The sequence below is a fragment of the Cnephaeus nilssonii genome (assembly GCF_951640355.1).
Source record: "Cnephaeus nilssonii genome assembly, chromosome: 12".
In the NCBI taxonomy this organism is placed as follows: domain Eukaryota; kingdom Metazoa; phylum Chordata; class Mammalia; order Chiroptera; family Vespertilionidae; genus Cnephaeus; species Cnephaeus nilssonii.
The window spans coordinates 11,716,027-11,742,457 of NC_137083.1; the positions used below are offsets into that span (position 1 = coordinate 11,716,027).

The 26,431-nt window shown below is 44.7% G+C and overlaps 1 pseudogene across 1 annotated transcript in view; it reads left to right on the forward strand.

The window, feature by feature from the left end:
• Positions 1–26,431, forward strand: part of LOC307108684 (ferritin light chain-like) — a 732,105-nt pseudogene that overhangs the window by 314,127 nt on the left and 391,547 nt on the right. The window lies entirely within an intron of this gene.

Sequence of the window (26,431 nt, forward strand, 5' to 3'; positions counted from 1 at the left end):
TGTGCTGGTCTAGAAGCTGACATCAAACTCACGTGGTCAGAAATGCCATCCGAGGTGGAGCAGGCATAGAAGACTGAACCCCAAAGTGTCACGGAATCTACACGGGAACAAATGACCAAGGACAGCAGAGAAACATGATATAAAAGCTCTGGTCTGGAGCAAAGGTCCTTAGAAAAATGCCTTCAACTGAGACGTGGAAATACACCAAAGGGGCTAACTAACCTTTAGGAGGCTTAATGAAGATGAGCATACACTAGCTTTTGAAGATCAGCTTTTGTCGTGGTGGGAGGTGGGGTTATGTGGTTTGCCCAAGCTGGGAGAAGAGAGGAGCTGTTTTACAGTCTGGCTGTATATTGTTCCCTTTCATCACTGGCGCCAGGACTACAGAAAGGCAAGCTAGGCTCTTAGGATGCAAACTTTAAGCAGGCGATTCATTCTTCGGTAGTTGCGTGCGGTGTGACAGCCAGAAGAATCTTCAAAACATGCAAAAATGGGGCCCCAAGGATGGATCCAGAGGCCTTAACTAGGCTTACAGCAATGCCTATAACCTCCCCCACCCCGGCCCCCGGGGGAGCTCTCCAATGTAAAATGCAGGTTCTAGGTTAGTAGGTCATAAGTGGATCCCGAGATTCTACATTTTGAACAAGCTGCCAGGTGATGCTGAGGTTACTGGCATGGGGACCACATCTAGAACAGGAAGGGCTCAGGTGCTAGCAAAGTAAGGCCATGAGCCATATCTGGCCTGATCCCGTTTCTTGTAAATAAAGTATTATTGGAATGCAGTCATTGACAAATTGTCTGCAGATGTTTTCTCTCTATAGTGGCAGAGTTGAATAGTTTTGACAAAGACTATATGGAACAAAAAGCCTAAAATATTTAGTATCTGCCCTTCACAGAAAAGTTTGCTGATCCCTGGTTTACGGAATCTGTTTTAGTTTCTCTCTCATCGCTCACATTTTAGCCAAATGCCATGTACTTAAATTTCTAGCGCTTTGCAAATGAGGTTCCCTCTCCCTTGATGTTCTATTCCTTCTCTCTGTTACCTCTTACCGTGTTGTTCTGATCTCACCTTAGATGTCATTTCTTCCAGGGTGCCTTCCTTGACCTCCCAAATTGGAGCGAGGTGAGCCTCACATATGTTTTCAGAGCGCCTGAGCTTCCCATTGGGGATGCCAATTCCCCTGAACTGTAATTGCCTATTTCATCAATAGGCATAACTTTATGACAACTTTAGACACTTTGTTTTTAAGCACCCTGAGTGGAGAGAGGTCTTGACATTCCAGAGGAATTTAACCCAAAGTGTTCCTCCTGGTCTCCTTGAAGAGGACAAAGTACTCGGTGGTCGCCCACCCTGCTGAGGACAATGCCACCACTCACAACACGCACACGCACACGGTCCTCAGCTCTCATTCCTGGGTTGGGCAGAGAACTTTCATACCCTTTGAGATGAAAATATTTGAGAATTTAAGAATGGTTCTAATTTTTCCTGGAATCTTCTGCACTGGGATACTTAAGAGCTGTGGTAAACGTTTTAGCTGGAGGGAGAGTAAAACTCTTGCTTATAAGGATTCTTGGACTGTGTTGATCCCCACTCCCCTATAACAGAGAGAGTAGAAATCCCGTTAAATGAGCCATTTCAAGAAAGTAATCAGCCATTAGGTCAATTGCCTCTTTGGAGAGGCCAAGCGGTGGTTTTCAAAGCTCATTTCCACTCCGCAGGGCCAGTGGAATCTCGGGTGAAGAGTCAGCGCCTGCGCAGTGAATCCCGTGGGCCGGCCTGGGGTCTGGCTGCCTCAGACAGGCCCCTGCAGCTCCCCGAGATTCGTCCTTGAACAGCTCAGTGTGTGCTTCGCTTCCAGGGTGGCCCTTCTGCAGCAGGACGGAGGCATCCGGCGGCGAGGCTTAAAGACTTGAAGCCAACCATCGATGGAACGTTGGTAAGATTATCTGGGTGAGATGTCTGAGCTCATCAGATGCACCTCAAGCCACCAGTTCTTTAATTCCTCCCCGAGACGTTTAAATCATCAACACAATGTTTGCACATCACAAGGCATTTACCCCTTTCCTCACATTCTTTATTTCTGTTCACTTATGGTTGGTCCCACCAGGCCCCATTCCCACAAGTTCCTATGAACCATCAGAACCTATGTACGTCCAATGCCATTGCTTTTTTTTTTTTGTTATCACAGATGAGTACTTATGACTTTTTAATATCATAGGCATTTCCTCTGCAATCTCTCTCACTTTCTTTTTGAAGTGAGAGGGGGGAAAAAAAAAACCTCCTTAGGAGAAATTATGTAACTCTAGAAACAACAGCCAGCATTGGAGACATCCTGTGACAGTGAAAAGTCAAATTCCAGATGTTGGGTTTTGGTTCTCCGAAGCAATGTGTGCAAGGAAGGGAGGGATTGGGGCCGGATCAGGAACTCATTAGAGATTTGCTGATTTTCCTCTCTGCACAGTAAGAGTTCAAGGCAGGCAGCTGAGAAGGGTTTTGGGGGACAGGTCAAGGCAGGCAGCACCTTTAGCCCCATCTGCTGAGCAAGTGACAGTCCTCCAACTGTCAGATGCCCGGCCTGTTTTGCCTCCTGATGCTCTCAATAAATGTTTACCGATGACCATCTGAGCCAGGACAAACAGCATAGGTCCTTGGAGAAGACAGTTTATTTATTTTCCTTTGTGCAGTGAGAATGCTATGTTGAATGAATAATTTCTGGAGTTTTCGAAGTTTGACCTATTTTATACACCCCCCTCCCTTGAAAATGTGAAGTAGCTGCTCATTTCTCTGTTTTGGTTTGGTCATAGTTGGGATTTTTCAGGCCACACACAGACATACTTTTTAGTTTTGGAAAGGAGTAAACAACCAAGGCTCATAAATTACATTCATAAATATTTAGTGTACGTCGATGTGTTGAGGGGTTTTAAAGGAAAGGAAAGAAACCCAAGACCGGGTAAAAACAAGCTTTACCCAGAGGAAAATGAAATCCTTTATTTTATTGTTTGAAGACTTGAGAGCCGTCACCAAGAAACCAAAAAAAAAAATAAAAAAATTAACTTTTGAAGTTTTCAAAGGAATTATATTCTGTTCCCAACGTAAAGGCAAGGAAAATATCTCTTGATTTCAATATAATTTGGGATTAAGTGTCCCACAGTGACAGGGTGAAGAAATAGTTGCATTTAAGAGTCAATGAATCATGGAGAAAAAGAAACCATGTTCCTGGAACCAATCAGTGACCTAATATGGAGCTGCCCTGGGGTCAGACAGTGGGTGGGAGTCAGGGAATCTGGCTTCTTCCACTCCCGGGGGCAAGCGGCATGGCCCTCCTGCGCCTGGAAGAGAAAATCAGGTGTACCCCACATTAAGAGACTCGAAAGCACAGCTATTTGCATTTATTGGAATCGATGCTGGGTTGGAACGGTGCTTGCATTGAGAAAAGATTCTTCACTTTATAGGATTATTCACCTCTGGATTTATCTAGTAGGGCTCCAAGACATTTAAAGTAGGCTTTAATTTCTAAAACGTTGATTGCCAAGAAGCTTTTCAGGAATCTCTTTGTTGCAAAAAATGAGTCTTTGGCTGGCCGACTTCCTGAGGCCATCAGCACCAACATTCTTTGTTACTTCTCTGCTCAGAGACCTCCGCCCAGTGTCTCTCCTTTGCCTACTGCAAACTTTCTCAACCTTGGCATTCTTGATATTGGGGCTGGATAATTCTAGTTGTGGGAGCTATCCTGGGCATTGTAGGATGTCTGACAGCATGTCTGGCCTCTACCCACTCTCAGTCGTGATAATAAAAATTGTCTCCAGACATTGCCAAATGTTGTTCCCTGGGGGGCAAAACTTCTCCTGGCAGAGAACTACCAGTCTATCAAATAAAGGATATAGATCTTTCCTTCTCCACTGCCGGCGGTTCGGTCCCCACCTCCCTCACTCTCCTTGAGGCACCTCCCAGCCCTCATGCTACATACTTTGCTCATTATTGCCTTTTGCTCAATGTGCCTTCCCCCTTAAAATGCTCCCCCGCCCCACTTCTTGGTGTGTGCTTGTTTTCATATGATTCCTTCCCTACTTTAGCTATGTCTTCAGTCTCACCCCCTTCAGAGCTCCCAACCCACACTGCTTTCCTCTTCCTAGCACAGGCAGTGTTTACTGCCCCCCTCACTCTTTTTGGGACAACAGAAACTCCAGATAAGATTAGCGCGATCTGAGAGGACAGAACCCCAGAGAAGAATCAAGAACCCAGAGTAGAAATGACCTGGACTGTACTAAGAGTTTCTGTTACTCTGAGGGGACCAGATGTCACTGAGAGAAAACCAGACCCAATTAGGCCTTGCAGTAGGTTAGGGGTAATGCCTGGTGGTCACCTGAGCAGACTGATACCAGAGGTCCAGATGGGGACAAGGAACCTGGCTATTATAGATGGGAGGCAACATTAAGGACCAGCTTTATCGCATGCCAACACCTTGGCAATGCATCAGTGGCAACACCAATCCCATCAGACTCCTCTCTAGCCATTTCTTATAATAATAATGATTCTATTAATTAGCATGACCAATGGACTCAATTGGCCTGGGGTGGGTTGAGGGGAGACCCTGGGACATGGGGCTTTCACTTTTAAAGCTGGGAGAGTCCCAGGCATACAGGGTTGAATTAGTCACCTTACTACATATACATTGCAATGATCACCACTATCATTAGTGTCGTTTCTAATGTCCTCTGTTATATGTACAATTGAAGTTTTCTCAATTTTATGCAAAGGCAATTGAAAGCTGCTTTAGAAAAAAATTTAAAATATGTAACATAAAATTGAAGGAAAACCTGCATCTACCACACAAACACCTTTTAACTGGAGGTCATCCCTAATAAAGCTCTTTCTATATAGAATTCTGGAGTTGCCACTGCCAATAGAGCCCTCCTGATCCTGGGCTCTACCTGGCAGTGGGCCCAGCTGATGGGGTTCAGAGCACTCCTGGTCACGAGGTTCTCAGTCAGGAGGAATATCCAAAAAATGTGAGTGAGTATGTTTTCTTTTTCATTTCTGCAGCTCAGGCCCCTTTATTGGTTAAGTCAGCTGGGTGACCCTACCTACTATAGGCAACTGTTCCCTTTAGAAAACATCTGAGTTCCAGATAATTTAGTTGGTTAATCAGGATACTCTTAACAAAACAATACGAGCCAATAAAACTCATTTAATTGTTTATCTGAGTAGATTTGGCAATACTTGTCCTGAGTTCTAGTCCCAGACAGATTGACAGGCCATATGACTGCATAGCTCAGTTAATGCTTCCCAACCACCGGCGTTCTTATCTGTAAAATGGAGCTAACAGTGCTCAGCTTGTATCAGATGAGGTGAGAGCATTCTGAGAAGTATAAAATGTTATGCCAACTGAAGTCTTTGTACTGAAAGTGCTTTCTTTTGTTGACTTAAAGAAAAGAATATTATGTTAACCTTATCCTGGATTTGTGTGCAAAATGGTACGATGCATTAGCACTCAATTTCACATGTACAGTATCATTGTTATTTTTGGCTAATGCCATCCAATTCACTGCAGCCCTGAAGTTTGAACCCCGACGCAAGGCAGCACATATGGAATGGAGACAATGGCATTTTCTATCCTTGAACTCCATCAAATGCATGGACTTCACACAGTGGCTCCTCGATGGTGACTCTGAGCCTTAGTACTTCGAAGAATAAACTACCACAACGTATTGAGAAGCCTTATTTCAGATGGGCAGAAGTGATGTCATATTTATTGTATCCTAAGCTCCCAATCCTTATCTTGTCTCTGACACTCTTAGTCTTGAGTCAGTCCCCAGATGGATATGCTGTGTTTGAACAAGGTAGGCTTCTGAATGGAGCAGAACAAGTGATGGGGGCCCTCCCAGGTGTCCTTTGCTCCCCAGTTTCTGAGAGTTCCAAACTGAAACCAGAGCTATGGTAGATTGGTTGCATTAACTTCCCTTGTCCTGCAGTCTTGTAGTGCCCTGCAAGGGGTCCAGCCATCTGACTTATTTGGGATAATTGGATGGTAGCAGATGTGATGCAAACAGGGGCTTGAGAAGGTACTTGTATATTCCTCCTGTGCTCTTGTACTCTGCCATTGCCTTGAGGAGAACATGTTTGCCTGCTGGGGAATGAGGTAAGTGAAGAGAGTCAAATTATCCCAACCAAGGCCAACTTAGATCAGTGGTCGGCAAACCGCGGCTCGCGAGCCACATGCGGCTCTTTGGCCCCTTGAGTGTGGCTCTTCCACAAAATACCACGGCCTGGGCGAGTCTATTTTGAAGAAGTGGCGTTAGAAGAAGTTTAAGTTTAAAAAATGTGGCTCTGAAAAGAAATTTCAGTCGTTGTACTGTTGATATTTGGCTCTGTTGACTAATGAGTTTGCCGACCACTGACCTAGATTAATCAGCAGATAGCCACATGAGCAAGAAAACCATTATTACTGGCAGAGGAAACTGATCAACCAGCAGCTAACAGTAGCCTCTAGAGACAGGCCAACCAAGATCAGCTTTGATGAAAACGGAAGTAAGCAAAAAGAAGACTAAGCCAGGAGCAGGGATTGGAAGAGAAGGAAATCGCAGAAAGGCAAGGGGTCAAAGATCACCTCTGCCCACTCAGCAGTTACCCCTGACCCTGGACTTAGTGGCAGCACTGTATTCCTGGGGGCCAGCTGGGAGGAGTGTGGTATTTAGAATGCAGGCTCAGGTTCCCAGGAAGCATTCATATACTCCCCAGGGGACCTAGTCCTGTAATCCCATCCTCTAGCAAATTATTTTGCTGGTCTAAACTATACAGGTAAGCACTCACCTATTCCTGAGTTTGTTAATTAAACACATTATTAAATGCTTCTAAATAAATTTCAAAACAACACACCACAAAAAATACCAAAGCTTTGATACTTAAAGCATACTGCCTCCTGATGCCTCAGCTGCATAATGTTTTGTCTTTTCAAATCCTCTCAGTCAACACCCAGAGGGGGAGGTCTTCTAAAATTTACAAATGTATTATCAACTTTTCTGAATTTACTGATATAGAAAATGCTTTGTCAGCTCTGGCTACAAGTTTTCCTGCCATCTTGGTGAGATTTATTGTTTCTCAACACAAGCCTCCACTACTGCTTGTCAAGCCATATTCAGGTTACTGAACCATTTTATTCTACCTTTTCCCAAGTTTTAAAAATTATACCTTCCCTTTAAGATAGGGAGTTCTGCGTTGAGAGGGCTTGGGAAGAGGAAAAATAGAATAAATATTTGCCATTCACCGGAAGCCATTTGGAATCTGCGTCCAAAATGTGATTGCTCTACCTACTTTCTGGAAAACCTATGAATGTACCTCTTGGCTACACCAGCATCTGTACCTACAGAAACTGCTCTGCTACTTCCCCTGAAAGACGCAGTACCTGGTTTAGACAAGTATCTCATCTGTCTCTGGGCAATTTGTTAATGGCTTGGCAGTTTCTGGATTTGAAGAGGTTGTAGGTAGTTGTGAGTGTGTGACAGATTAGTAATTCTCCACCCTGGCTGCTGGTAGAAGCAACTGTGGGGCTTTAAAATGACCTGTGATGGTTAATTTTATGTGTCAGCTTGACTAGGCTACATGTCTATTGTGCCCAGGTACTTGGTTGAACATTATTCTGCATGTTTCTGTGAAGGTATTTCTGGATGAATTTGACATTTAAATTGCTCAAGCAGATTGTTCTCCATAATGTGATGGGCCTCGTTAAATCAGGTGAAGGCCTGAATAGTGAGGAAGAGGGAATTCAGTCAGCATGTAGTCTTTGAACTTCAACTGCAACATTGGCCCCTCCTGGCTCTCCGGCCTGCTGGCCCACCCTGCCAGCTTCCATAATCATGTGAACCAGTTCCTTAAAATAAATCTCTGTCTTGATATATACGCGTCTTATTGGTTTGGTTTCTCTGGAGAACCATGAGTAATACAACAACCATAGCTGAGCCCTGTTCTGCTGGCGTTCAGATGCAGTTGGCCTTGGGTGGGCCCAGGCAGTGTTATTTTTAAAAGATCTCTGGGTGATTCTCAAGTGTCCTGTGTCGAGGTCTACTGCCAGAGCTGCCCTATGCCCCTCAGACAAAATAGGTCCTGGTTCAATCACATCACTGTCATTAGAGTCTTCTTGACCTTGCCATTAACTGGCTGAATAACCTCAGACACATAACTCTTAAACGTCAGAGGCTCAGCGGTCTTCTCTACAAAGTGGAGCTCATAACAGGGCCATCAGATTGCTGCAAAGATGATGAGATGTCCAGTGAAAGGAGGCATGGGAAGGTGCACAGTTTCCTTGTTATTAGGTGGGAGTGAATGTGTGCTGTATGCCTGTTACTTTTATAATCACCGTATTGAACAAAACACAGGGCTCTGTAAGGAGGGCGGGGCTCCTTTTCATCCTGAGATGTTAACCTCTGGCCTCTCCTCGCTGGCGGGCAGCTCAGTCTCCGCAGTATGCCTCGTGTGGCAAAATCCCTGGATCTGGCCTGGTTTCCACAGAGCGGGGGCCAAGTCAGGATGGGTGGTACCGCGGCTATTCAAGACTCAGCAATTGTGGTTGACTTGGGGTCTCGGGTTGTGGGCTCTACACAGGTGGACTAGCGGGGACTTTGGATGAAGTCATAGGTCACTTCGCAAATGTTGGTGAAACAAATTGAAATATTGTGGTCAAATCGAGCAGTGGGAGAGACCAGGAGACACGTGGAAGTGATTTCCATGGTTAGCTGAGATGCACACTGTCACCTGGGGTGAGAGGCCTCAGTGCATGCCCGGGTGAAAGTGATCCCCCGGCTCTGGGCAGCTTGCCGGTGCCGGCGGGTCACTCTCAGGTGGCCACGCTCCCTTTCAGGTATGGCAGGCACGCTCCTTGAAGTGATTTCATACCGGGACATTTGAGAGGGTTATGGGAAACCACGTTTCCCTTACTCTATCATCCTGGGTGAAATGGACTCAGGACATGTACAAAGCACGTCCCTTAATTTATGGCAACATAAACAAACCTGAGCAGCCGGGACTGAAACTACAAAGCTAAGGGTGATGGGAGAGAAGCTGGGGCGTGGAGAATGCGGTTAACATCCTGTCGCGTGAGTCTGGGCAAGATGGCTTTGGCATTGGGTTGGGACCATTTAACAGCATGCTTTGCTCACATTACAATTGTGAGGATGGTTGGATTTGTTTACATCCTGCCTTGTAAGACGGCGTTTTAATAGCTTATGGAAAGTGCTTCACTGGAAAGGCTTAAAGAATAGGAAACAAGTTTATATTTAGAAAAGTCTATACCAGGCGTGTAAATTTTTGCCTCACCAGGAAAATAACCTATTCCCGTGGTCGGCAAACTGCGGCTCGCGAGCCACATGCGGCTCTTTGGCCCCTTGAGTGTGGCTCTTCCACAAAATACCACGGCCTGGGCGAGTCTATTTTGAAGAAGTGGCATTAGAAGAAGTTTAAGTTTAAAAAATTTGGCTCTCAAAAGAAATTTCAATCGTTGTACTGTTGATATTTGGCTCTGTTGACTAATGAGTTTGCTGACCACCGACCTATTCAATGGCCAGCAGTGGAAACTACCTGCAAGATTGTGAAATTCTTGATGGTTTCAGATGGATTCATTCATTTCATCAGATACTTACAGGCTGCCTCTGGGTAAGGCTCTGTGCTGAAGACTGAATGGGTATAAAGATGTGTTCATCTAACGTCAACCCTATAGGGACTTGTAGTAAAATGCTGTAGAGGGCAGTGGTTAACACATGTTTTACTGGTGGTGTAGCTATATGCAAACTATTTTAAGGCCCAGTTTCCTCGTCAGTAAAATGGATCTGATAACGGTAATGCTTACGGTGATAACCACCATGTAGCACTTACCAGGTGCCAGGCTCCCCAGGAACTCCGTTGTAAGAGCTTTTCATGTATTCTTTATTCAGTCCTCATAACAACCTGATAAGGTAGGTTACTATTAGCTCCATTTTTACTCCTGCATAGAATAAAGTGAGGATTAAATGAGTTAACATATATAAAGCACTTCGCACAACACCTGACACTTGGAGACCTCAGTAAATGTTAGTAATAATAATAATTAATATTACATTGTCATCATTTTAATTATTCCCCAAATACCTGTAATAAACTGCTCTAAAGGAGGGATAAGCAGGATGCTCTGAGGGTTCAGAATGGGGAGAGAATCCCTCTGGGAGGGGTAAAGGCTTCGCGACAGAGATGGTCTTGGAGCTGGAGATTCCAGAATGGATGTGATCCCATCAGGCGGCCTGACTGCAAAGGCATGAAAGCAGAGACTCCAGCAGGAGCATGACCCAGACCGTGGCCAGGAAAGGACAGTGCAGGGCATGTCGGAGGCCACTGTGACGAGGCCAGCTGGCCAAGGGCGGAGGAGACATATAAGTTAAGACTGAAAATGTAAGTCGTCTTGTGCAACACCTCGGATGCATGCTGAGAGATCGCACCGAATCTGGTAGGCAAGGAAGCCACCGGGGACTGTAAGTGCTGAACACCACGGTCTACTCTGTTTGCTTCTTGAACGCAGTGGCTCTCCCAGAGTTACCCAGGGAACACACAAAAAAATACTGGCAAAGCCATCAGTGCTGGGATTTCAGATGAACTCAGAGCCAGGCCCCAGTCCAAAGTGGATTTGAGTTTGGCTTTAAGAATGAAGATTAGATCAGACTTGAAAACTCAAAGGGGCCAGATTTAGCCAGTCTGATCCCTGCAGCACAGGCAGTGCCAGTATTTTATCTGTATTTAAAGTGATCCCACCCATCTTGCCTTTGCCTGTTTGCCTGCCTGATACAAGGAACAGCAAAGAGCACCAGTCTATAACCCAAGATGAACCACGTTGGGTGAAATTTTTTATGAAACTAGCCACTAAATGCTTCAGCATTTTCTCTCCTTTCCATGTTACTTCTAAATGGGACAAAGAGGTATTCAAGGACAATCAGCTCCTCATGTATTTCTTTTGTGCTTTCAATGTGCAAGGTATGGAGCTGGAATGCAGCATCACATGGTCCCTGTCCTCTAAGAGCTTAGAGTCTAGAAAAGAACCTGAGATGTAAATGTAAATACTAGTAAGTGTCAGAGAAAGTGAAAAGGGGTTAGAGCATTTGAGAGAGTGCAGACAGTGTGCTTGGGGGTGGGGGGTGGGATTGTGGGGGGTGCAGAGGATAATGATGGCTTTTCTTTGGAGAATGACAGCATATGTCAACCCCCTTTATCTTGTCCTTTATAATAATTTAATGCACTATCTACTGTGGGCTGTTTGGTATAGTGTCTTGAAGTTCAAAGAGACCTTGGTTTGAATCTTGGCTCCACCTTTTAGGAGATAGGACTCCTCTGATAATTTTCTGAGTTTCATTTTCTATAAAATAGTGATGATATTAATTAGCTCATGTACTTGTTATTTGGGTACAACAAGGCAATATATTAGTTAAGAGATGCAGATACTTTTGTCTACAAGTAACAGAAAACCCAACCCAACCTGGCCAAGACAGGGAATTCACTAGCTTGAGAGAGGAGTGTCTTCAGGGTCAAACCATCTCATCAAGGACGAAGCTTTTTCAAACCCTGTTCTGCCATCCACAGTGGCAGCTTTCCCCAGACCCACTCCATTCATGTTTATAGCATGGATGTCAATGTCCACATGGCTCACCCATTCCCACTTCAGTTGGGCTAAGTTAGGCCTGTGCCTGCCGCTGAACCAGGAGCAATCATCAAGTTCCTGTGTGAATTGCTGGAAAGTTGTGTGTGACCTTCGGCAAGTGACTTAACCTAAGTTTCCTAATTTGTCACGTGGACTTTATGACAGTACCCACCGCATAGGGGTGGTGTTGAAATTTAGTGAATGATGGTCACCTTAGATCCGTGCTTTTTTTTCAGACTTTCGATAGCCAACCTATTGGCAAGTGATAAAATAAACTTAGTGTATTGTGGCTATCTTGAAAACCACAAAATAGAACAGCAGTGAAGAGAGAATCCTAGAGCATGTCACATGTGCTAAAGGTAAATAATGTTTCATGATGTTTAATGTTATATGTATTTTTACATGTGTTTTGTTGTGATAGAAAACCTATTTCATGAACTTAGTTCATGAAAAATAAGTTGAGGAACATTAGCCTGGGCTAATCAGGGTGAATGGCTGAGGCTGGGCCGTTTCTTTAACTAGGGCATTCTGAGGGAGAAATAGATGTTGGGGAGAAACAAAGACAAACACAAACAATTCTATGAAGTCTACCAAGTGCCAGGCATCAAGAACTTCACATATATTAACACATGCAACCTTCATAGCCATCGTATGAGTGAGGCACTTTGATTAAACCCATTTTCCACATGAGAAAACTGTGGTAGAGAAGTTAAGTAACTTAGACAGTGTCACACAGCAAGTGGTGGTGGAGCTAGGTTCAAACCCACACAGTCTGGTCCTGGAGCCCACATTTTTACTGCCCTACCTGAGAGTCAGCCTTCAATATTCCCTCCCTGGATGGGCAGTGCTCAGCACAGCGCCAGGCGCATACAGTAAGCATTCCATCAACAGTAGCTGTCATTAGGGATATTATTTTGGAAAGGCCGATGTGCAGTCATGAAGTGCCCCTCCTTGATGTTCTGGCCAGCCTGAGGACGTGTGGCCAAGTCCATCGGAGGAAGGAAGCTTTGACTTTCTATTCCGAGTTGCACACTTGATAAAAGGGACGCCATGTTGCCCTCAAAAGACCTTTTAGGGCACAGCCAAGTTTTTCAAAGGCTATGTATATGGATGGAGCGGCACTGGCCAGGGACAAAGGCCATTTTCTTGAAAACAGGCCACCTCTGTCACCCTGAGGTGTGTTAGGTGATGGTTTCAATGACATCCAGAAGTACACAGTCCTCGCCAACGAGAGCATGTGGTGGGTAGAGGGTAGTATGATTGTGGTGTTTAGGGGATACTCTGATAGCCTTTGGGGTCTTGGGGGAGGAAATGGAAGACTGAGCACAGTGACCTCCTTGTGCCCTGGTGAGGAGAGCAGCAACAAAGGAAGAACCCGAGAGAGCCTGACCTTATTTTATACAGGGCATCTTGGTGGGGCTAATCTAATACAGCAGAGGACGAATTTTTAAAAAGAGTCCCAAGAGGACTCATAAAATGGCTTTGAATTTCATTATGTTCGAGAGGGAGGCACTAATTCAATTAACCACAAAATGAGAATTTTCCTACCCCTTCCGTTTGAAGCACTTCTGAAGACAGGCTGCACCCACGGAAATGCCCGTGCTGCCTTGGACTATAGTCTTCCACCTGAAGAAAAACAGTCCTGACAAATTTCAGGCCCGCTTCCCAAGCTTTGCTTTTTGTTTTCTGTAAAATTATTGCGCGTGAGAATAGCATAGTGAAAAAAGAGTGTGGACTTCGGGACGTGCGTGCTTGCGTTCAAATCTCAGCCGTGCCCTTTATAGGTGTGTAACCTCGAGCAAGTTACTTAACCTTTTTGAGCCTCAGTTTCCCCATCTGTAAACTGGGGGATAATGAAAAGTAGCTATCACAGTCATAGGATGCTTATGAGTATTAACTTAGTTAATATATGTTAAAGCGTTTCGAAGAGTACCTGGGACATGCTACTTAAGTGTTTGCTATTATCATGGAGGGTCTGCTATGTTCCAGGCACTATGCAGAGAGCTGGAGATACAGGAATCATTAGGGCAAGATTTCTGCTTCCCAAGTCGCAGAGCCTGTAGACATGCAAACAGAAGAGAATGCTCACACGAGTGGTCAGTGGTCCCGAGAAAGAAGCGATTGGCTCTGAAAGATGTGGGGAAGGCTTTACAGAGGAGGCGAACTTGGACCTTGAAAGACAAATACGAGGCAGTATGGGCAGGGAAGTGGAGGGGGCATGCCAGGACTCAGGAATAGCTTGCCCAAAAGCAGGTGTTGCAAGGCTAAGTGTGTCCAGGGATTGGTGGGCATTTACCAGGGAATGACCAAAGATTTATGGGGTGGGTGGTGAGGGATGCATCTGCAGGGTCACTGGCGCAGGCAGTGAACAGGACGGTTCAATCTGGGAGACAAGATGGTTCCATTAAATGTGGACTTCCACGAGCTTTACAAAATTCAGCATTCTTGTCTAGGTTTTCCTTGGACAGAGGACTTCAAGTGCTTTTGGAGAAAGCTCATTTCACAGCTAAATATTCATGTCTTGGGGTTGGATCTGCCCCTGGTGGCTGCTCTAGTGATCCCAATCCCCACCCTCAACTGGCCATTCTGATTAACAGGACTCTGTGTGAGGATCAGAAAGCAAATGTCTGCAGTTTGTTATCCCCAAACCTGCTAAATTGCTTAAATCACTGTTACAATTGGGTATGTCTGTGAAGTATGTGGTTTTTTACTTTGGCAGACGGTGCCATTTTGGTATTTCAATTATTCTCTTCGTTTTGTTTTTTTTTGGTTTGTGTGTGTGTGTGTGTGTGTGTGTGTGTGTGTGTGTGTGTGTGTTTTCAAAGCAGCTTCAGAATCCTATTTGCTGCACATCCCTGACTTGTAAATGGATCATGCGCTAAACATTCATTTTTAAGTCAGTTGTTTAGACTACAGATTGGGTAGTTCCATAGAAATAACAATATAATTGTTAAGTCCTTCAAAACTTAGTTAACCCCAAATGTAGCTGAATAGTACCTAAGATTTATTAAACAAACAATATGATTCCAATGCTAATAGTTTTTGTTTGGGAAAAATAGGGAAATACTAACCCTGAATAGTAAGTTTAAACTTCTTGTCTATCTAAAACATGTATCAGCCTCGCTGGACTGCTAGTCTATCGCCCATGATAGTTTATGATGTACCTTTGGATACATTATCTAATTGGAGCCTCAAAACCATTTTGTGAGGTCAGTGCAGGTGAGGAAATTACAATTCAGAGTCCAGCTGGCTAGTCCAAGAACATGCAACTCTTGTCAAAACTCTTTTTTTTTTAATTTAAAAAATGTACAATATAAATGAGTAATGAAGTAGAGTTAGCTTTATGATGCCAATTGCATAGAAATTTTGCCACATTTTCATTAGATTTCTTTGGAAGGGAAGAGAGTTATGAGATGACAAGATCTTGCAATAACTTGTCTAAACTATTAAATTTTTATTGAACTACTACTAACCATTCCTGGTTTTAGGGATGGGTGGGCAGAGAATCAAAGATATTTAAGGAGTGGTTTCTGATCTTTATTGATTAATGTAGTAATAGAAATTGTAGAGTAGGAGGTCCTTGATCTAATGCAGTTGGGGCTGGGAGTCTGTTGGTCAATCCAAAATCATGATTTAAGGTAATAATAACCAGAACAAAAAACATACATGGCTTAAATATCAAATATCACAATGTCTTCCTAAGTAAGCCAATTTAGCCAAAATAAGTCATTGCCTTTGAAAGAGATAGTAAAAAAGAAAGTTGTTTTATCCTATATAATAAAAGGCTAATATGCAAATCGACCAAACGGGGAACAGCTGGTTGCTATGATGTGCACAGACCACCAGGGGGCAGACGCTCAATGCAGGAGCTGCCCCTTGGTGGTCAGTGAGCTCCCACAAGGGGAGTGCTAGGCTCACGGCTGCCAAGTGCAGTGGTGGTGGTGGGAGCCTGTCCTCCCTCCGTGGCGGCATTAAGGATGTCTGACTGCTGGCTTAGACATCCCCCAAGGGCTCCCAGACTGTGAGAGGGCATAGGCCAGGCTGAGGGACGCACCCCCTCAACCCCCCCCCGCCGAGTGCATGAATTTTGTGCACCAGGCCTCTAGTAGTAGAATAAATATATCTTGCCATTTCCAGAAGGCACAGAAAAAAAATAAAGAGAGAGAAAATGCTAGACTGAGGCAATATGACTCTGAAACAGTCACCTGCTAACATTAAGCTCCTTGTGCTGTGATAGCAAACGTCATAGGATTTATTATCCAGTAATTTTTAATTTGCACAAATATTCCTTAAAACCAGGAACCCTACCGTATTATGAATTTTTAAAAATTTCATGGCCACGAATCCTGCATTGGGTATGTAGTGCTGGATAAATGTTGGATGAATGAATGAAGAGATAAAATAACACAATATTAGTTATGTTAGTAAAATAATATCCTAAGTCTGAGTCCCAAAGAGTCAGCTCTGCTCTCTACACATTTAACTTCTCCCAGAGACAGCCCTGGGCCTCGGGAGAGGAGAGAATCTGCTTTGGCTGAATTTGCAAATGACAAGGTCAGCTTTCTTAAAAATGTATTTCTAGTCCATTCCATTACGCATTTTGTTGTGGTCCTTGGCCGTCTTCCTGCATCTTATGACCAATCCTCATGGAGCTAATACCTTCTTCAAAGGGACCTGTGCCAGGAAGCAGAGGGGCGGAATTCCACTTCTACCTTTCTGTTATTTCTGAGGCTTTTTGAGGATTCAAAAGGGACTGTAGAATTCTTTAATCCGACCTCCAGGTTTTTCCTGGAATGTATTTATTTTTCTTCTGTGGTGCATTTAAACTCTACCATCCCCAGTGTGTTTATTTGTAAAATGGATTTAATTCTGTTCTTGTAAAGCCTTTGGAAACGTCTGTCAGGGGCACGCAGGGGCACACACACTGCTTAAGAAAGATGTTAAAGTTTTAAGAGAGATTTATTTGACCCCGAGGCCAAATGGCACAGCCTGCGAATGTGATAAATCTAGCCAATAAATAAACAAATAAATAAATAAACATAAATGCCTTTGAGGCGGCGACTGGCCAATAGGCAGCGCGGCGGTTGGCATTTACTTTTACAAGAGCACTTGTTAATTCCGCATGCTCTGGACAGTTATAAAGGTTTCATTTCCTCCCCAGACCTTTGTTCCCCCCGGTGTGCGGAGTGGAACACTTTATTTGAGACTGGAGTCGTGAATGTACTCCCTGCGAGGCGATGACTTCATGTATATTGATATTGCCAGTAGGGGTTTATTTTCTTTCTTGCGAGGCTGTGATCCTTTGAAGTCAGGAACCACAACTCACACAGCTCTTTGCACGGAGCTGTGGCCATAGAATGTGTTCAAGCGTTTGCTGAGTGACTGGATGAAGAATGTCCTAGTCACTGCTGTTTCTCCAGCACCAAGCATCGTGCTAGCATGTGGGAAGCACTCAGTCAATGTTTGTCAAATGAATGAATGAATGAATGAATGGTTTCAACAGGTATTTCTTTTTTTAAAAAAATATATTTTATTGATTTTTTACAGAGAGGAAGGGAGAGGGATAGAGAGTTAGAAACATCGATCAGCTGCCTCCTGCACACTCCCCACTGGGGATGTGCCCGCAACCAAGGTACATGCCCTTGACTGGAATTGAACCTGGGACCCTTCAGTCCACAGGCCGACGCTCTATCCACTGAGCCAAACCGGTTAGGGCTCAACAGGTATTTCTGTCTTTAGTATTCTCACATATCAGAAGTAAGGCAATGTTGGCATCTTTTCGGTTTCTAGAATGGCACCTGGTCATTATTTGAAAAACTTAGTGTCAGAACTTATCTCAATGAGGTAAGGTGCTAGACTCTAGAAAAAAAGGGAGAGAGGGGGAGAGAGAGAATAAGAGGCACAAATGCCAAATATATGTATCTGTCTGTTTGTCCATCCATTATCTATCTATCTATCTATCTATCTATCTATCTATCTATCTATCTATCATCTATCTACTTATCTATCATCTACACACATAAAACTAGCTGTAGAAATTTTTTAATCAATGTGGAAAACTTTATGTTTACTTATATCTACTTATATATTTATATAGTTTGCATTTTTCTCCTGAGTACTACCGTTGGACATTTCTACTTGTGTGTCCACTGACCGCCTAAACACTATCAATTGTCCTTGAGGGCTGAACAGTCGACTGGCTCCATCTCCAGATCCACCTTAGGTAGAGTCTCCTCTGTCTCGCTGATCCTCTCCCATTGTTTTGGTTGGCTATTTCCTCTGGGGTTCTTCACTGACCTGTGGCAGATCATCTGTCTAAAACCTTCTCTCACCACCAGTTCTCCTGCTCAAAAACTTTCAGTGGCTCCTCGTTATTTATAGGTTAAAATCCAAATGCCTTTTAATCTTGTTTTCAAGGAACTTTATAACCTGCCCTTGGAACTCTCTCTTACTACAGTATTTATAAGCTCCCTCTTCCAGCCAGGCGTGTCCTAACTTACTCTAGAGAAACTGCTGTTCATTTCTATTTCCCCTCCAGGACCCTCACTGAGCACCCTGCTATGTACCCAGCTCTATATATCATGTCTTTTGTTTCTTCACTTGCTTTTCTGGACACAGGAATCCACCTCACCCCTTCCTAGCTGAGCTAAATCTTAATCGTCCTCACAGGCCCCTATACTGAGTCGCAACCAGCTGGCTTCCTTCTTCTCCCTGTGCTTTTTGTCCTGAGGGGGAGCTGGCAGAGGCTAAGTAGAGGTGAGCACAGAGCTCCAAGGCCAGGCGCCTGGGAGGCTTTCTGTTTTGACTTGGCAATGCCACCCCCTCAAGTCCCCGGTTGCTCTGTTAAGTCAGCATGGTAAGAAGTTGTCCCAGAGGCAGACCCTTCCAGTTTGGAGGACACACATGCCTGGGCTCACATGTTCTCCTACCCAGAGGCACTGGGAGATCAAGTGCTCACTTGACTGTTTCCCTGGCCCTGAGCAGCTCCTATTTATTTGCAAAGGCTTCATCTTAGGATGTGGACCTGCCAAAGTGACAGGTAACCCGATGCTCTAGGCCTAGGCCTAAGAGCAAAGTGGCTTTCTTCTTTCTCCAAGATAGAAGGAAGGGCTGGAGGTGAGCAGAATGTTCAAAGCTATTTGCAGCAAAAGGCGTGATCCCTGCCCTTGTACGTGGTGAGGGGGTGGTCACCCGTGATCTTAGGTTTCACTACCAACTGCAGCTATTTCAGCACCTCTTTTCTTTCAAACATCTTGGGTTTCAGACAGGGAGGTAACCAGACGCTTCACATTTGCTATAGTAATGCTGTTTTAGTCCTTGTTCCTTGACCTTACGAGTCACCTGTTCCTCTTGAGATATTGTCACCCTGTGGGGCGAGACATCTATACTCCAGATTTTGCTAATAATACTGGGAACCACGTGTAGTACACACATTGTCATCATTCAGTGTGGATCTTGGGCAGCAGACTATGTCATTTTATTGTAGTATTGGCTTAACTTCTCTCATTCAGAGTAAATTAGAAGGTTCTGTAGATTATGGCCCCTGAACCCTGAAAGGTTACTTAATCTCTTCATGACTTTTTTGTCTGTGGTATAAGTATCTGTTCTGTAAGCATTTAAGATTAGAAGTATTTTAGAGGTATCCCAGTCCTCCATCAATAAGCCTAAGCTCCTTAGCATGACATACATCATTGTCCTAGTCAGGACTCTTAGCTCAAACTACCTCAAGAAGATCATGACTCATGTGACCGAGAAGTCCAGGGATAGATCTGGAGCTTCAGACATAGGTGGACCCAGGGGCTCTCTCAATGCCTCCTGGCCTCTGTCTTTCTCTTGTCTTCTCCTGGCTACAGGTCCCTCGTTCTCATTGTTTCATTCTGCAGACAAGCTCTTTCCAGATAACGGGGAAGATGGCTGCCTATGTCCAAAATCAGTATCCTTCCAACCTCACAGGAAAGGGGCATTTCTTCTGATATCTTTCCGTGAATCCAGGGAAGCCCTGATGGATCCTGAGTGGGTCTTGTGTCCACCCTGGGCTAGTCATTAATGCTGGCTCTGGTTAGCTCCTCCTGAGCCGTGTGTGCCCGCACCCCCTGGCCGTGGGTGCTTGGACACAGTGATGACAGCCCCACGGGGACCACAAACGGTGGAGGAGGAGCAGTTGTCTAAAGGCAATATGGCGGTGGACAGACAAAAACCACATGTCCTCTAGAAAGGCTTCTATGGTTTGGCCCTTCCTATCTGTCCAGCTCCTCCTAAGTCTAAGATTTCTCCATAGCGTCTAACCTACCTACCACATTGGACTATTTCATTTGATAAAAACCTGCCTTCATCTTGACACCTAGTGTTCCCTGGAACTTTTTTATTCCCTTTCTACACTTGCCAACATTCTTTTCAGTCTTCAAGGCTTAATTAAAATGCTACTTTCTTCAAAACGTATCCTATACTTTCAGTTCTTCCATCATACTGGCAAAGGATTTAGCTAATACCACATTCAGAGAATTCGCTTTGTCCTGCCTCTATTTGGAGTGTCTGTCCCAGAAATGCAGAGATTTACCTAATCATTTAATATTCTTCCAGTGTCAGGAAATATGCAGTAAACATTGGTTGATGGATAAATGTTCTCCCAAGGTTTTGGTTTTTTTTTTGGATTCTATGTATTGGATCTACCCAAATACATACACTCACACACGCTTAGAGTTTGAATCCATGTATGGAACATCTGCTAATTGATGCACACAAAGGCCTTTTGTATATTTCTAGCCACACTCTGGGAATAGTACTGTTAGCTTAGTTACAAGCACATATCTTATCCGATGACTTTTCTATCTCTGGGTTAGGAAGCAGGACGAGTTGGGAATGGGATCATAGAAGAAAATCTATCAAAAAAACTGGGGGAGGCTGTAGGAGTGAATTGCCTCATCTTTGGAAAAAGAGCCAAAGCTGAGGGCGGTAGTGGAGCAAAATGGATAAGAATGCAGCCTCCAGGTTTAAAGTCAGGCCCCACTGCTTGTTAGCTGTGTGATCTTGGGCAAGTTAACTAAGGTCTCTGAGCTTCGGTTTCTTTGTAAAACAGAAATAATAGAGTTTTCGTGTGGGAAGATGGTTGTGAAAACAGACAAGATCAAGCATATGAGCACCTAACATAATACCTGGCTTCTAATAGGTGCCTCCCACTGCCAACACACAAACACAAGCTGTGGAACAAGTAAGTGTGTGATATTTCTTTAGGGGAACTGGTCACATGGGGTGGGTCAGTACTGGGAATGCATTAAGGAATGCTCCCTCTTAGTTCTGATTGTAGTTATCTGGCTAATATTGTCCCTGTCTACTGACCACATGATGAAGGCATTGAAAGGACGGAATATATGGGTGGCCAGAGCCGGTCATCTCTGTTGAGAGCAGCAGCAGTGGCAGGAGCATCAGAAATGGATGATGTGTTTTTATTTTCACTGCATCTGAAATGTGCAATTAGCCTGAGAGAGGAGGGGAGCAGAAGCCCCTTTGTCTAGATGACCCCCAGTTTGTAAAAGGACCACCCTCCCCCTGTCTCTGGCTGAAGGATCTGTGGTGACGGAAGGGGACTAAGCCATTTTCCGGATTCATTCTGGGCCCACGCAATATAATAAAAGGCTAATATGCAAATCGACTGAGCAGCGGAACGACTGGTCGCTATGATGCTCACTGACCACCAGAGGGCAGATGCTCAATGCAGGAGCTGCCCCCTGGTGGTCAGTGCGTTCCCACGGGGGAGCAACACTCAGCCAGAAGCTGGACTCACGGCTGGCGAGCAGAGCAGCGGTGCTAGGAGACTCTACCACCTCCACGGCAGCACTAAGGATGTCCAACTTGCAGCTTAGACCCGCTGTTGGACATCCCCTGAGGGCTCCCAGACTGCGAGCAGGCACAGGCTGGGCTGAGGGACCCTGCTGAGTGCACAAATTTCGTGCACCGTGCCTCTAGTTTATAATAACCTAATTGTAGGCACTATAGGAAAAGAACTGAGAATGCAGTCCACTGTGAGAATGACAACTCCTGGAATTTTCTCTGATTTTTATTACCCGTCCTACGATACCCATCATCCCATGTATTCAAATGCTTTTCCTGTTTACATAGAACAGCTATGGTGCTTCACCCAGACCGATGCGGATCGCATCGTGGAGAAAGGCACATATGTGATTCATTTTCTGAAGCCTGAAGTCTCAGGATTTACCTAAGGACCCAGGAATGTCATGAGGTAAGTTTTGGAAGGGTCTCAGGTGGTGTGGTGATTATCGATTGGCAGGCTCACCTCCTTTTCCATTAATTGGCTATGGGTTTGCATTTCCAAACTGTGACCCACCATGTTAATCATCTGAAGGAATCTCCAAGGAGGCAGAGAAAAGTACACCCTTTACAAGTCAACAATGGCTGTGAGCGTGCCTATGCCCTTGTACAGTCCTGAACACCGGAAACAAGGCCCTCATGAGCCACATGTGCCTGAGCCACGGGGTGTCAGGGTAGGTCTGGGTGGGGGACTTTAAAAGTTATCTATGTAGTAATGCTGTCCATCCAGAGCTTCCCAAGCATTTAGTTTTTCTCTTCCCTTACTTACATATCTATCTTCCTATATCCACTCAGACTCTTTCAGCCGCAAGTAACAGAAAATGCAACTCAAACTACATTAAGGAAAAAAGGGGACTTTATTGGCTCAGTAACCAAGGAGTTCAGCTGGATCCAGAGGCTCTAACAGCACTCTTGGGACCCAGTGTCTCTCCATTTCTGAGTCCTGCCACCCCTGTGCCGGCTCTGTGACTCAGGCATGCTTGCTCCGTGAGGACACACAGCTGCCTGCAGTCCTGGAAGTAGACTGCCAGGTTCCAAATCCAGAGGAAAAAGAAGGACATTGGCTCATATTGGCTCTGAATGACTTTTCTTAAAAAATTGATTTCAGAGAGGAAGGGAGAGAGAGAGAAACACCAATGAGGAGAGAGAATCATTGATCAGCTGCCTCCTGCACAGCCCCCGTGGGGGATCGAGCCGGTAACCTGGGCATGTGCCCTGACCTGGAATCAAACCATGACCTGGCTCAACCACTGAGCCACACTGGCTGGGCTCTGAATAACATCTGAACAAATCACATGGCTCTGGCTGGCTGGGCCTGGGGCATGTGCCTCTGGAGCCGTGTGTGGGGACAGCCATACCTGAACGGCAGGGACTGAGACTAGGGGGAGAGTTGGTGCTCCAACAGTAAGTGGGGCACCATTGTTAGAGGGAGGAAGAATGGACACTGGGCATGCGAAACAAACAGACAGACAAAAAGCCCAGCCTCTGCACTTCCCTACTAGACCTGAGCTCTTCAATGGAGAGGCAGTGCCTATGGACTGTGCATGTCTTACTTCCCAGAACCACAACTGGCACAGTAGTGACGTACACATGCTGATGGGAGCGATTTGCTAGTTACGGGAAGGCCTGGGCCTAATTCCTAGTGCAGGGTCTCACTCCCATGTTACCTCCCATTGGTGACACGATGGCCTCTGGAAAGGTTTAAAGTCTGCCATGTTCTCAGCATTTTGTCCCTTTCATCCAAACAAAGTATTCAAACTTTGCTGTTCAAAGTAAAAAAAATGTCAATAGTCTAGATTTCAGCCAGTGAATTTTGGCAAATTGATTGGCAGTTTGGTAACTCTTGGTAACTTGGACACATCTCAGGAGCTTCCTCAGCTTCTCCCAGCTTGTCTCCGGCTCTCACTGCTCACTCCGTTCAGTCCCTGCTGTGGCTGTCACTCTCTGAGGCCAGCACCGGTCCACAGCCTGACGCCAACCAGTCATCTTCCCACGCCTCCAGGTCTTCCCACCGTGTCCCAGTTCTGGTAGAATGCCACTCCACAGGGCATGGGCTGTGTCACCCCACAGGGCATGGGCTGGTGGTGCAAGCTGGAAGTGTGGGGGTGACCAATGGTAGAAACGGGGTGAATAAATTTCCTCTCCGTGCTCCCTCTGTGGACTCGGAGGCCCACAGTGAAGTGAAGCGATGGCCAACATACTAACGCATCACTTTGCATTGCTTCTTATCCTTCCCTGCCTCCTCCTCTTCCCTTTCGCTTTCATCACCCTGGCCTTGCACCTCCCCAAGAAAACACCTGGACTTCATTCCCGCTGCAGGCTGTTTTCTAGGAAGCCTGGCCTAACACATTGTTTTGTTTTCAGCAGACATTTTCTTTAAAGCTGCGGAAAAGGTTTTTAAGTTCAACAATCACTATTGACTCTAACTAAATGAGGTTTCTATCTCCCCAACCCCCATTTACGAGATGGATAAACTGAGACACACAGTGGATGCAACTTGTTCAACATTACAGGCTTAAACAGTGACCCATTTAAACACAGAATCCGGGTTCCTGTCTTCCCAATGAACGCTCTGCACCAAATCGCAATTTAAGTCTAGAGCTGCACATACAAAGAGCAGAGAATAATTGGGACAATTATCCCAATCATTCAAGCCAGGCAACCAAACCTAAAATAGCTGCATAATTGAGCTCAGTGTCTCCACTTCACATTGGGCCTCTGCGAACAGCCAAAGACATGTTACCCGAATCTGGTCATTATGTTGTTATAAGTGCTACTGGTGGTGGTGGGTATATATTTTTAAGCGGTTGATTCTATTTCTTGAAATATTTTGCATTATGGGCCAAATTCCTTTGCTTTTTAACTAATGGAGATGAAAATAAAGTTCCAGTAAAGATAACAGACTTCTGACAGGAGGGGAAATGTCATAATTATAAATAAAACATTTCGGATTTGCCCAGAGGCATACTACCAACCTGAAGGTGTGGTTAATCAGTAAGTGGATAGTTTGTGCTCTGGTTTCATATTGATTTCAAAACGAGTCCTTGTCATTGCTTTATGTTTGTTTTAAAGCAAGTTTAGAAAAAAGAATTGAAATTATACTCAAATACTTACAGAAACCAGTAATAAAGAGGAATCTATTACAAAGAAAATTCTGGTGATGGAATAAGTTCCGATCCAAACCTAAAAGGAAAACATTATCGTTTCTGGCCTTCTACCTGTGTGGTGGCTGATATCTGGGGTCGGGGCGGGGGGTGGTGAGGCTTGAATTGCCCTGTTTTCTATAGATATTTATTAAATTAATAATTGTGTTATATTGAGGATCCTGCTCTCTTTTAGATATTTTTAAATATATTTTTATTGATTTCAGAGAGGAAGGGAGAGGGAGAGAGATAGAAACATCAATGCTGAGAATCATTGATTGGCTGCCTCCTGCACACCCCCTACTGGGGATCAAGCCCGCAACCTGGGCATGTGCCCTTGATCAGAATTGAACCCGGGACTCTTCAGTCCCCAGGCCCATACTCTAGCCACTGAGCAAAACTGGCTAGGGCACTTTTAGACATTTTTTTAAGCACCATTTCTAAACTGATGCTCAACATGCAGGTCGTTCATGTCACTATTGTCAGGCGCCCCTGTGTACATTCATCTAGAAAAGGCGCCGCATCAACCTAGCATGAAAGCCCCTTCCGCACATTAGCTGCCCGAGTAGCAAATGCCTAACCCATCGAAGAGCACCATGGAGTTTTCTGACACTGATTTAAAAGTACATGAGTGGTGACTGTTCTAGAAAAACAGACAATTATATAAACCTTTCAGGTAGAAAAACTGCTTTACATGAAACGTGCATGTAAAAGAACTGAAGAAATGTTGCACTTTGCTTGGTGTTTACAAACACTTCAGATGGAGAAGTTGGTTGGGGGTTCTGAGCGGGGTCCAGCTTGGATTTTTATTTCTCTGTGGCTTAGGTCACAGAAGAACAAGGAGAAAAATCAAAACTCCATGGAAGATTTTTTTTACCAGGGACTCGAAGAAAGGCAATGCATATCCCGTCATGGCAAGAGTGATGTGGAATACTGCCCACGTTATGCAGTTGGGAGTTAGAGAGGGACCGTGGCTTAGCCATGGTGTCTTTGGTGTGAGAGACTGTTAGAAAGAGCACGAGTCACATCTGTTAGCATCATGAGTTGGTTTATGGCTTAAACCATGCTCACTTGTCAACCTTTTGGTTGAGTTCCACGTTTACATATTCACCTATGAAATGAGTAGGAACTTTGTCAGGTGTTGATCAATTTTTATGGAAAATTGGGCATTTAAAATATTCTGGTCAAGTATATGGAACAAATAAAAAGCAAGGTGAGCCAGATTCTTCTCATTTGATTCTTTCATCTTCAGGCGTAGAGATTTTGAAAAGCTCTCCAGCCTGGCCGGCTATGGCTCAGTGGTTGAGCATTGACCTATGGGCCAGGAGGTCACAATTCGATTCCTGGTCAGGTCACATGCCTGGGTTGCAGGCTCGATCCCCAGTGTGGGGAGTGCAGGAGGCAGTCGGTCAGTGATTCTCTCTCATCATTGATGTTTCTATCTCTCTCTCTCTCCCTCACCCTTCCTCTCTGAAATAAATAAAAATAGGTATTTTTAAAAAAGCTCTCCATTCCCAGGAAAGATAAAGAGGTTCCAGAAAGGAATAAGAATTGGCCGTTTAGCATTGTGAACTTGTCAACACCACCAGTTAGAGAAACAAATGGTAAAGGTCAAGAAAACTGAGCTTTGGACCTGGAACAACATTTTAAAACAAAGATCTCTTGCCAAAGATTCTTTAGGTTCCACTCCCTTTAACATTAGAATAAAAATACCACGGAACTCAATGAAATACATTCATTTTGAACATATCATGCTAGGCTTTTGGTTCCAATTAAAGGCATACTTTCCTGGGGCAGCAGAAGGCATTGGGC